The sequence below is a fragment of the Lissotriton vulgaris genome, chromosome 5 (genome assembly GCF_964263255.1).
Source record: "Lissotriton vulgaris chromosome 5, aLisVul1.2, whole genome shotgun sequence".
Lineage (NCBI taxonomy): Eukaryota > Metazoa > Chordata > Amphibia > Caudata > Salamandridae > Lissotriton > Lissotriton vulgaris.
In genome coordinates this window covers 487925734-487936509 of record NC_141693.1, presented here as the reverse complement: position 1 = coordinate 487936509, position 10776 = coordinate 487925734, and positions in this window count along the sequence as shown.

Below are 10776 nucleotides of genomic sequence, written 5' to 3'. Positions count from 1 at the left end.
GCACTCCACACCACCCTGGGTTAGACAATGGCGATATGCAAATCAGCTCTGACCCTGTGCCCCATGGGAACAGTCCAGTCCGAACTACAAAAGCCATGTCCTTCCCAGAACGGAATCAAGCATCCGAGGACCGGACCGGTTTCGAGGTAACACCTCTCATCAGCCCGGCTAGCTTTACTCCAGTGGTGTGGAGTGCCTGGGACCCACGTCTGGGCATCCCCAGTACACTTATACATTTCACTACAGCAATTTTCTCTGGCAGCTGAATGCCATCGATCAGCCTTTTGATCAATTTTGCATTTCTGATAGGAGTTCCCGCAGAAGTTAAATAACCTCTTTGAGACCAGTGCTGGCCATAGTCATGGACTACGCCATACCCATACTGACTATCAGTCACTATGGTAATTTTCAACCCAGTTGCTCTTTCACATGCACGAATCAGAGCAATCAATTCTGCTATTTGAGCTGAACAAATTTCTTTGAGACAAGAAGCTTCAACCACATCTGCAACTGTACAGACAGAGTATGCTGCACTCAGAATGCCCTCATCCGTCCTCAAGCATGAGCCATCAACAAAATAAACAAAATCTGATTCTGCAAGCTGAACATCTTTAATGTCCTGCCTAGGTTAGGTGCAATATTCTAAAACATCCAGGCGTTCATGATCAATGTGATTTTCGTTTCTGATTTCTGTCACAGTACCATCAGGCAATAATGTGGAAGGATTTAAATTCACACATCTTGCAATAGACACATTATCTGATCCCAGAATAATTTTTTCATATTTTGTCAATCTGTTACTCGTTAAATGTTGAGTTTTGCTTCTGGTAAGAAGAATCTCAACTGAATGGGGAACATATACTTTTACAGGAAACCCCATTATTATTCCTTCACTTTGTTCCAGACTCACACTTGTTGCAGCCACTGCTTTTAAGCAACCTGGTAATGCTTTTGCAACAGGATCAAGAACAGCTGAGAAGTAGGCAATAGGCTTTCTCAGTTTCCCATGTCTTTGAATCAAAACTGATAATGCAAATGCTTCCCTTTCGCTGCAATACAGCTCAAATTCCTTTTCGTTATCTGGCAGCCCTAATGCTGGAGCTTCACACAAACTTATTTTTAACTGCTCAAAAGCTTCTAACTCAGTTTCTGTTAGGGTAATCGGATCTTTTATGTCTGCTTTTGTCAGTCTCTGTAATGGTTTTGCAATTACTGAAAATCCACTAATCCTTTGACGACAATAACTTACCATTCCTAGAAACATTCTGACCTGTCTCTGTGTTTTTGGAGGTTGCATAGCATGGATCATTTTTATTCTTTCAATTGTTACTTGTCTAATTCCTTTTGCAATCCTGTGACCAAGATATTTTACTTCCTGTTTACAAAACTGTAATTTTGCAGGAGACACTTTATGACCCTCATCTGCCAAATGATTCAAAAGAGTAATGGTATCTGTCACGCAGTTGTCTCGTGTTTTTGCAGCAACAAGAAGATCATCAATGTATTGCACTAATGTCGATTTTCCAGGCAAATCTAGATTTTCCAAGGATTTCTTTAGCAACTGGTTAAAAATAGATGGACTTTCTGTATACCCCCGAGGGATACGACACCATGCTAGAATACGCTCTTGGAATCTGAACGCAAACATTTGTTGGCTTTCTGGATGCAATGGAACAGTAAAGAATGCATTGCAAAGATCTATAACTGTATACCATTCTGCATCATGCGGAATCTGATAAAGAATTACCGCTGGATTTGGAACGACTGGGCAACATGGGACAACTATTTGATTAACCTTTCTCAGGTCCGGAACAATTCTAAAAGTTCCATTTGGCTTTTTGATTCCCATAATTGGTGAATTACATGGACTGCTCTCAATTTCTTTTAAAACACCTTGCTTTATGAATTTTTCAATTACAGGTATGACACCTTCAATAACTTCTGCTTTCATTTTATACTGAGGAATGTTTGGATAATTTGCTCCTTGTCTCACTGTTATTTTAACTGGGTCTACATGTTTCATTAAACCCATTTCGTCTCCAGATAAATCCCAAATTTTAGTATTGACTGTCTCTTTTCATTCTTCAGGTAAATCATTTTTGTCAAAAGCAGAAAATAATTTACTTTCTTCTGCTTCAACCATTAACATTGTTAATTTATAAAGGCCATCCTCTTCTTCTGGAGTTTGAAGCTCAATACCATCAGGTGAGCAATATATTTTGTAATTCATCTTGCAAAGGATGTTCCTCCCTAACAAGCTTACAGGACTGCTATCACAGACTACAAATCTATGTTTGTCTTTAAATTTACCAATTTCAACTTTAACTGATTCTGTTCAATCTGTTTTAATCTGTTGATTAGCTATGCCAACTACTTGGATGGTGTCACCAGAGAGAGGTAGGTTTTCTATTTCCACTAATATAAAGGTAGAACGGGAAGCACCTGTGTCCACTAGAAAAGTGATTTCTACATCATTCACTTTACCATTTACAAATGGACCAGACTGATCTACCTCAAGAGTGACTCCAAGCACACACTCTTCCTCCTCTCTCAGGCACCGTCATAAGTAATCCTCGGATTTGCTTCCATCATTTTCTTTCAACCGATATTGTTGAGAAACATTCAACACATTCACTCTTGGTGATCTGTTTACCTGTTCACCTCCGCAGAATCCTGTTTCTGCATTGTATCTCTGCACATTAACACAATTTGGAAGTGGCGGTTGTGGAATCTGACTCTGCTCATTCACTACCTGTCGCTGTAGCTGTTGCTGCTGATTTATTTCATTTAACTGTCACTGTAGCTGTTGCTGCTGATTTATCTCATTCTGCATCTGTGGATTTAATGATGTATTTTTTAAATTTCTGGGCGGATTCTTACATTCACGCTTCCAGTGTCCAATTTCGCCGCAATTAAAACATGGGAGTTTCTGCTTTAATTCTTCCATGTTACCCATTAATTTTGGCTTATTAAAATTACCCTTAAATTTCCCTTGATTCTGGTGAACATTTTTGTTTTCTAAAGTTGCAATTTGTTGTTCCGCCACTTTTACCTGTGCCCACATAGCTTTTTCTTTTAGCTTCTTTTGTTTAGCATCTATCTCATCACTGCCGTATTTTGCTTTTCTCAGGATGTCATCAACTGTAAGTGATTGCCAACCAACTATTCCTGATCTGATCATTCCACCAATTTCAGGTCTCAAGCCATAAACAAATTTGTATATAAAATGGCTCATATCCTTCTCACTCAGCTTCTCATAACCACTGTATTGTTTAAATACCAGCAGTAGTCTTTCATAGAATGAATGTACTGATTCTTTTGGTTCCTGATTTGTTCTGTCAATATTAACCCAATCTACTTCTTTTGGGGGAATCTTGTGTTTCAACCACACAATCACTTTATCATACAGATTTATAACATCAGGTGAAGGTGCACCTGTTCATTTATCTCGGGCAGGTTCTTATTTGGGCCAATCTATAGAAATTTTACATTCTGTCCAAAGATCTGAATGAACAACAATGTCAAAGAATCCATCAAGATCAATCCACAGAACTTTTGAGACCTTAACAAATCTCTCTACCTGACGATACCATTCCACAGGTTTTTCTCTCAGTCTGGGAAAATCATTTGTAAACAGCAAAATGTCCTGCCTTGTCCAAGGTACATGAACATACCCTCCACTAGCTATTTCTCTCATAGGAAACTCAGTTGCTATTTCCCCTCTTTCTTTTTGTCTTCCTCTGTTTTCTTTGTCAATTTCACTCTCCATTTGCTTAATTCACCTAATCTTTTTAGAAACACTATTAATTCTTTTATATGAATTATCCTTCCTGTGATGTTCATGTTTCCAATATCTTTTTCAGAGAAATCCACTCTGTAATGTTTCTGCAAATTTTTCTGTCTACTCAAATCTATTTCTAATTCAGCAGCCATTTCTTCTAACTGATCATATTTGGTTTTCGTTGTCTATTGAATGCTTTTGCAAATGAACAACATTTCATCATCCTGATATAGCTTTAAACTGTCAGGTCCAATTGTGCCAATAATTAATTCCTCCAAATCTGCTTTCAATTTAGCAACAACAAGTAATTTATATTCTGGGGGCTGTGGAGTCTGTGTTAAATCTATTTTATTTATGCTCTTTTCTGGAGTTCCAGAATCAGATCCTGCAACAGATGGTGATTGACCATTTGAAAAACTTTGATTAAAAGTTAAGTCTGGCATCTTTTTCTCTCGTTGAATTTCCGTTAAATCTGAATTAAAAATTTCAGCCACTTTCTGAATTTCTGCATTTAAAGGGACAGTCAGAGCTGAATGTATAATTTCTTTATTAAAAAAACTGGAACAACAGGTCCAATTGTTACTGGTACCGTTACTGCTTCCATGCCTTTTGTTAACTGCTGTATAGATTCTTCCTTTGATCTTAAATATTTTGAAATATCTGGTATATCCTCTGATCTTTCTGTTTTTTTTACATTTCTTGGGATTTCATTTCTCTGGACTGGAGTATCAGCATAATTTCTACTTTCTCCAGATGTAGTAGAATTAGTTCTTGTTTCTACTCTCTCAGGAAATTTTGCATTATTCTGATTAAATCAAAGTGAAGACTCATCATTAATTTCTCTAGGAGGAGCACTTGGAGAAGTTCCTTGAGGAATTCTCGGGGTTGACCATGAACAAACTGGTTGATAAGGTGGCGGTCGTTTCGATTTTGTGATATAAATCTCTTCTAAAACTGAATCTTCTAATACACTATCTTCACCAATATTATTTTTCTTTGCAGAAATCTTTTGACCTGTTTCCTCACTAAATCTTGCTGGGTACAAACCATTGCACATTTCTGCTCATCTCCAATGACGCATTCTATCTCCATGAGTTTCTCGATTAATGTCTAATCTAATGCCTCTTGTTACACCTCTGTTTTCAAGTTCCAATTCAAACATCTCATCTTCCCATTCAGCTAAAGCCTCAAATTGTGTAGGTCTAGGTTTTGGCAAAAGTTTCATTATTTTTTCTCTCAAGTTTTTCAACACCTTAATGTTAAATGACCCATCTTCCGGCCATGCCAGTACACTATCTTTTGCGGTATATTCCATCCAATTTTCCATCCAAAGGCAAGTATGATAACCATATTCACCTTCCATATAGGCTGCAGGTGTTTTGTACTTATGAAGTAATCTTCCACCTCGCGTTTCGATTTTCTTATCACTTTTGAAAATATTTTTTAATTTCTGAAAGCATGAAGGCTTCTTTTCCTCTTTCATGTAATAATAATCCATGTTTTTAAACAATTCCTCTTACTACGAAAAGATCGTAAATATTTTCTTGTTGTTCCGCAACACAGGCCAATCCGTGCGCGAAACTCACCAACAAGCCAATCAGGTTAAGTCACGTCACTACTCTGGTCAGCCAATGGGATTACTGAATTTCCGAATGAGCCAATCAAGTACAATTTTGCCTAGTCACATGAGCCAATCAGTGCACAAATACTGTGACGTATGCTAGCCAATCACAGCGAGAACATGGTGACGTATGCTGCCGCTGCAGCTTCACTCTCCTCGCTCCGCTCTGACACTGACACCTCCTTTACAGAATATTTTCACAGCGCCATTTTTTTACAAAACTCTCAATGGAATTCGGTTAAAAACTCACAAAAACAAACCATTTGTCTGTTTCGCTAAAATAAAGAGATAGCTTTTTCAATCATTCAAGTATTCTTTCACATGAAATAGACAACGCTATTTTCTCAGAATATTTAAATTAGTTTATGAAAACAAGTAGCCTTGTTCTACCCTTCTAACACACACAATCCTATGGAAAGAATCCCCAACCATTCATACATGAAATTTTTGGTAGGACTGTAACCCGCCAATAAAAATCCTCACTTGCCAGTAAGAATAGACGACGCTTCCTTACCCTTCCCTCAAGCTTGGATAAATTCTACTACTCTTTTCACAGTGAGTTTTCAAACAGGACAGGTGTCCCTTTACTCAAAAGCTCCAATTTCATAGACAATCCTCACTATACATTTTACCTTACACACCTAAAATCCCTAAACTTGTGCTGTACATCCACAACACTAGTGATATATGACAATACCACTATTTTGAAACAGAACAAATGCACTGTGTAACTTCACCTGTTTCACTACTTCTGCCGGCAAACCAGGAATTTTCTCACTGCTGGAAAAAACCTTTCGACTACATATAACAACTAAACATACTTAACATGTTTTAGTCATGAATCCTATGTATTCACCATGTAGCATGTCAGTTACCATAGTAACCGTAACTCTGCTACCAAGTAATTGATCCAGCGCTCCTAATGAAAAACTGTCTCACAAATACTACTCATCTCCACAATACTCACCATTAATCATAAATCACTACTAAGGCCCATAAACTAAAGAGACAATTTTTGAGCGAAGACTGACATTTTAAAGGTAAATCAATTAGCATGAACTAAAGCAAAATATAAGTTTCCATTCCCTAAATTCTATCACCTTGTCTAAAAACTCTCTTCAGCTAAAGAAAATTCATTAAAGACTGCTGTCCTTACGTGCGCCAAAGAGTCCAACAGCACGATACGCCCTTCAGGAATCAGAAAGCGAGGAAAGATTCCCTCCTCCCCGTGGGCCAGGTTTTATACCTTTCTAACTAGCTAAAGTTACTAAATTCTGCGTACTTTTCCAAAAAGCCAAACTTGCTATTGGCTAAGCCGTGTCAGTCCATTAGGTCATTCTTACATTTTATCCAAGTCTGATGTTCACATTAGCCTTATTGTCTCTTTCTTCGATGACATTTGGCTTCCTCAGAAATTATACTTTCTCGTTCGAGTACTGTCTTTTCACTTCCTAACCTTGGCAGACAAACGCAGATCCTGTCCTTGGGCCTTTACTCCGAGAGCACATTTTATTCAAGCAAAGTCTTTTATTCAGCAAATATTTCCATTACACAATAAAAGGCTCCACTCTGGACAAGATTTCTTTCAAGTCTGCTTCTCTGTCAGCCATACTTTTCTCGAGCCATTTTTTAGGCCTCACTTTAGAATCTATTATTAAACAAACACAAGACATCAATTAATTAAAGAATTAAGACCCATTCTGTTACCCCCCCCCCTTCTAATTATTAACCGGGTTAATTATGTTACCTAGCCAAAGCACATATAGCAGCATTTATATTAACCTTCTTTTTTTAGGCCATAAGGATCCTCCACGAGCTTTTGCTCAGAAATGACATAACATTACATAAGCACACAAAATAGCGCATGCCATTAATTAAACAGCCGCATTTAATTCTGACAAAGACAATAGACAAGGTTAGTTTATTATTTTTCCACACACTTGCGATTGCAACAAAGAGCATAAAAATTAGTCCCACGTGTTTTTTCTGTGTAAATGCATTTTTAAAAGTAATGTTGATTAATAAATTCAACGCACACTTTTTAATATAATTACTTTATTATGGAAGTATAACTTCGCGAGTATGAACAAAAATTCATTCAATAACTTGCTCCATCAACAGATATACTGCATGTTACCATCATGCTTATCTTTTGCCATACCAGATCAGTTCACTAATTCCACTGATGATTTATGTCTTATAATAACGGACTATTTTGCAGATTAACCAGTCATGTTTGTTTATTCAAAAGATATAAAGAATGTTATTATAATGTCTATCTCTTGACTTACCAGACCATTTGATAAGTCTCACTGATATCAGTATTTTTCTTCTTTTTATTTATAGTGATATATGATAGAATCATTTTTATCAATCATCCAGATCTGTTAGGATTAAGAGTGTGTCTCTGGCTGTCCTTATTCTACAACAAAAGGTTAGTAGAGGTGTCAAAGTACTTAGATTTTGGTTATACAATAATATTTATAATTAAGTTGCATTAGACTAACTATAAATATATTGTTTTTAGAAATTGAAAAGCCATCCATGCTTCATAGAAACAGACATAATTGGATACTGGGTTAGTTTGTAGCCATAGGACTTAATATAGGAGGACAGGTAAGTGTTATCATTAGTATTATACTACAAGCTAAGGCACTAATAGTTATTCGTTGTAAATCATAGTGCCCTTTAGTAATCATGCCCTCCGATATTATCTTGTTGTTCTTGCAGATTATAAGTCTTTTCCTCTCTTTTTGCTGTCTTGAAACTAAACAGAGGTCCACATTTATGTCCATTTAAATAAAGGTATCTATCAGCCCATTTAGAACAATTTAAGAGACATCATTTTTAAACTATAAACAAGGGATACTACTAAAATATAACTGGGTGCCCGTTTTTGTCTCTTAATCCAGTTAATTATACTGAAGAGCGACGCCACACATATAATTAAGTGATTTGGTATATCAACAATCAGTTACATCCAAGAAGTAAGTGGAGGTAATTGATAAATCAGCATTAATACTATATATAGTTATGAGCCACTAGTGCTGCAATAGGTATAATAGAATAGGATTCTCCAGCCTGGATTATTTAAATAGAGGTCGACTCTGTAAGAAACACGGTCACTAATTCTTGAGATTATGTATTTGGTGATACTTGCATGAATTATTCAGCTTTTAAATTTATGTTACTTTTTGTCACTTGCGTGCATTTGTAAAGTTCACATTTATACTTGAATGTGATCATGTTTACTTGTCATTCACCCACTAGTTCACTAATTTTCACGTTAATACTCAAGCATTGTAATCTTCGACCAAACATCCAGTATGCCATATAATGCATTTTATTTCTGTATGTATATAATAAATTGTTGAAAGGGCTATTAAACTCTGGAATAATTATGTTTATATATTCCCTGTTTAGTAACCACTGGTACAGGAACCTTTAAGAAGGCCAAGCTGAAACGCTTTTTTTTTCAACATATGTCACCAGTCTCTGCATATTTGGTTCTTATTACATGTCAATTTGCATAACGTAAAGAATATAACATTTAGTAAATAAAACACTGTCAGACTATAAACTAAATTGAAATATTAATCATGTCAGCTGTAACAGTGAATGGTTATGTTTATTGTATTAAATTATTGAGGAATAAGTATATTTTCAATTCATATCAATTGTATTGACTGTTTTGATATATATGTACAAGTGGTTCTAATTTGCACTCTATCATTGGGATTGTATATTTACCTGTTTATCTTTGTTTTCTATATGTAAAATATATATATATATATTTTACCTCAAAATACAAAGAGAATAATATAAAATAAAATATTGATTAAATCACACCTGTTATGATCTTTATAATTGTAATATGTCTATGTTTATCTGGAGATGACATGCCCTTCTGCAGTAAATAGCACTGTGCCCGGTGTTTACTATATTTCTAAATAGGGGAGGTGAATATGCCATCTTTAGAGATAGAATGCTCTGCTGCCATTAGAAATGGGATGATAGATTTGTATAAGGTAGCTACCCTATCAGATTGATATATGGCTGTCCACCGGACTTTTCTCCTGCTGTTGGTAAGAGAGAGTCTTTCATCAGGCTTAGATTTTGGACCAGGAGTAGCCTCGCCGCCTCCAGTATCAGGGCATTGTGGTTGCCGTCATGTCGAGGCACGACCACGAAATCAACCACCCTGTGCCACCACCTGATGTCTGCCAAGATGTAATCTAGAATGGAGGAGTGCCCAGTTCTATTAAAAGCATGGTTCCCAGGTGAATCTAATTTTGTACGGCCATTATATGCCCCTTGGGAATGGTTCAAAGGAAAGGATTTAATCTGGAGCATCAACGGAGTCTAGGGCCTGATTGGCAGGATATGTGGCTCGGGGATTGCCCAGTGCCCAGAGGTCCTCTTCACTAGGGGTTCCCCCATTGAGACCTTTCAGAGGCTCAAGCTTGCAGTTGTAGTCACCACCAATAAACCCTAAATAATTATTAGGAATGGTGGATATAAAGGTGGTCAATTGGTCAAATGTGTTGGCAATTCTTGACTATTACTTACAGGCCTGGAGCAGACATTAACCATGGTGAATCTATCCCTTAGTGTGAAGTTAAGAAGAATACACATGATATCATTTGAGGAGGATTATAGCTGTTTAGCTGTGCAACCCAAGGGAGAGTCTACCCAAGTGCAAAGCCCACCAGAGGGCCCGCCATTTCCCCTAGTGGTGGCATCTATTTTAAATGGCACATAGTCCAGAAGCTGCGGGTCCTCCTTGGCCTAAGTTTCCTGGGACATAAAAATGTCATGCTGATCTACAAATACCCCTCGGTCAGGATTAACCAGTTTGGAGCTAGGTTCGGCGACATTCCAAGACAAAACCTGCATCACAGTTGGATCTGGGTGACTGTCTACATTTGGGAACTGTGTGATGCTTCTGGGGGGTCTAACCTCACTCAGAAGGATGCTTACCCTCTTTGCCATGGTTCTAAGGCAAACAAAGTTGTTTTCAACTGTGGGTATTGGGGAATGTGGGACTGCTATAGTGGCTAAATCATTGGCCTTCACTACCCCTTGGGGCAATCCCATCTGTGGTTTTTGTAACTATGGTCTGAAAATCCATTCAGTTTGCTAAATTTGCGGATTTTTGGCAAATTTGTGGTCCGCGAATCTCGCAAACTTGCCCAAAAATCTGCAATTCGCAAGCTGGTGGATTTGTTTGCTAGGTCGCGCTTCAAAAATACAATATCGATTGCGCGGTGTTGAATTATTGTGATTCTGAGTTCCCCGAGTTGTTTTTCTTCCCAGTTTTCGTGTGCTGCGCCATTTTGGATCTTACTGCATGATCGTGCGAGAGTTTTTCGAC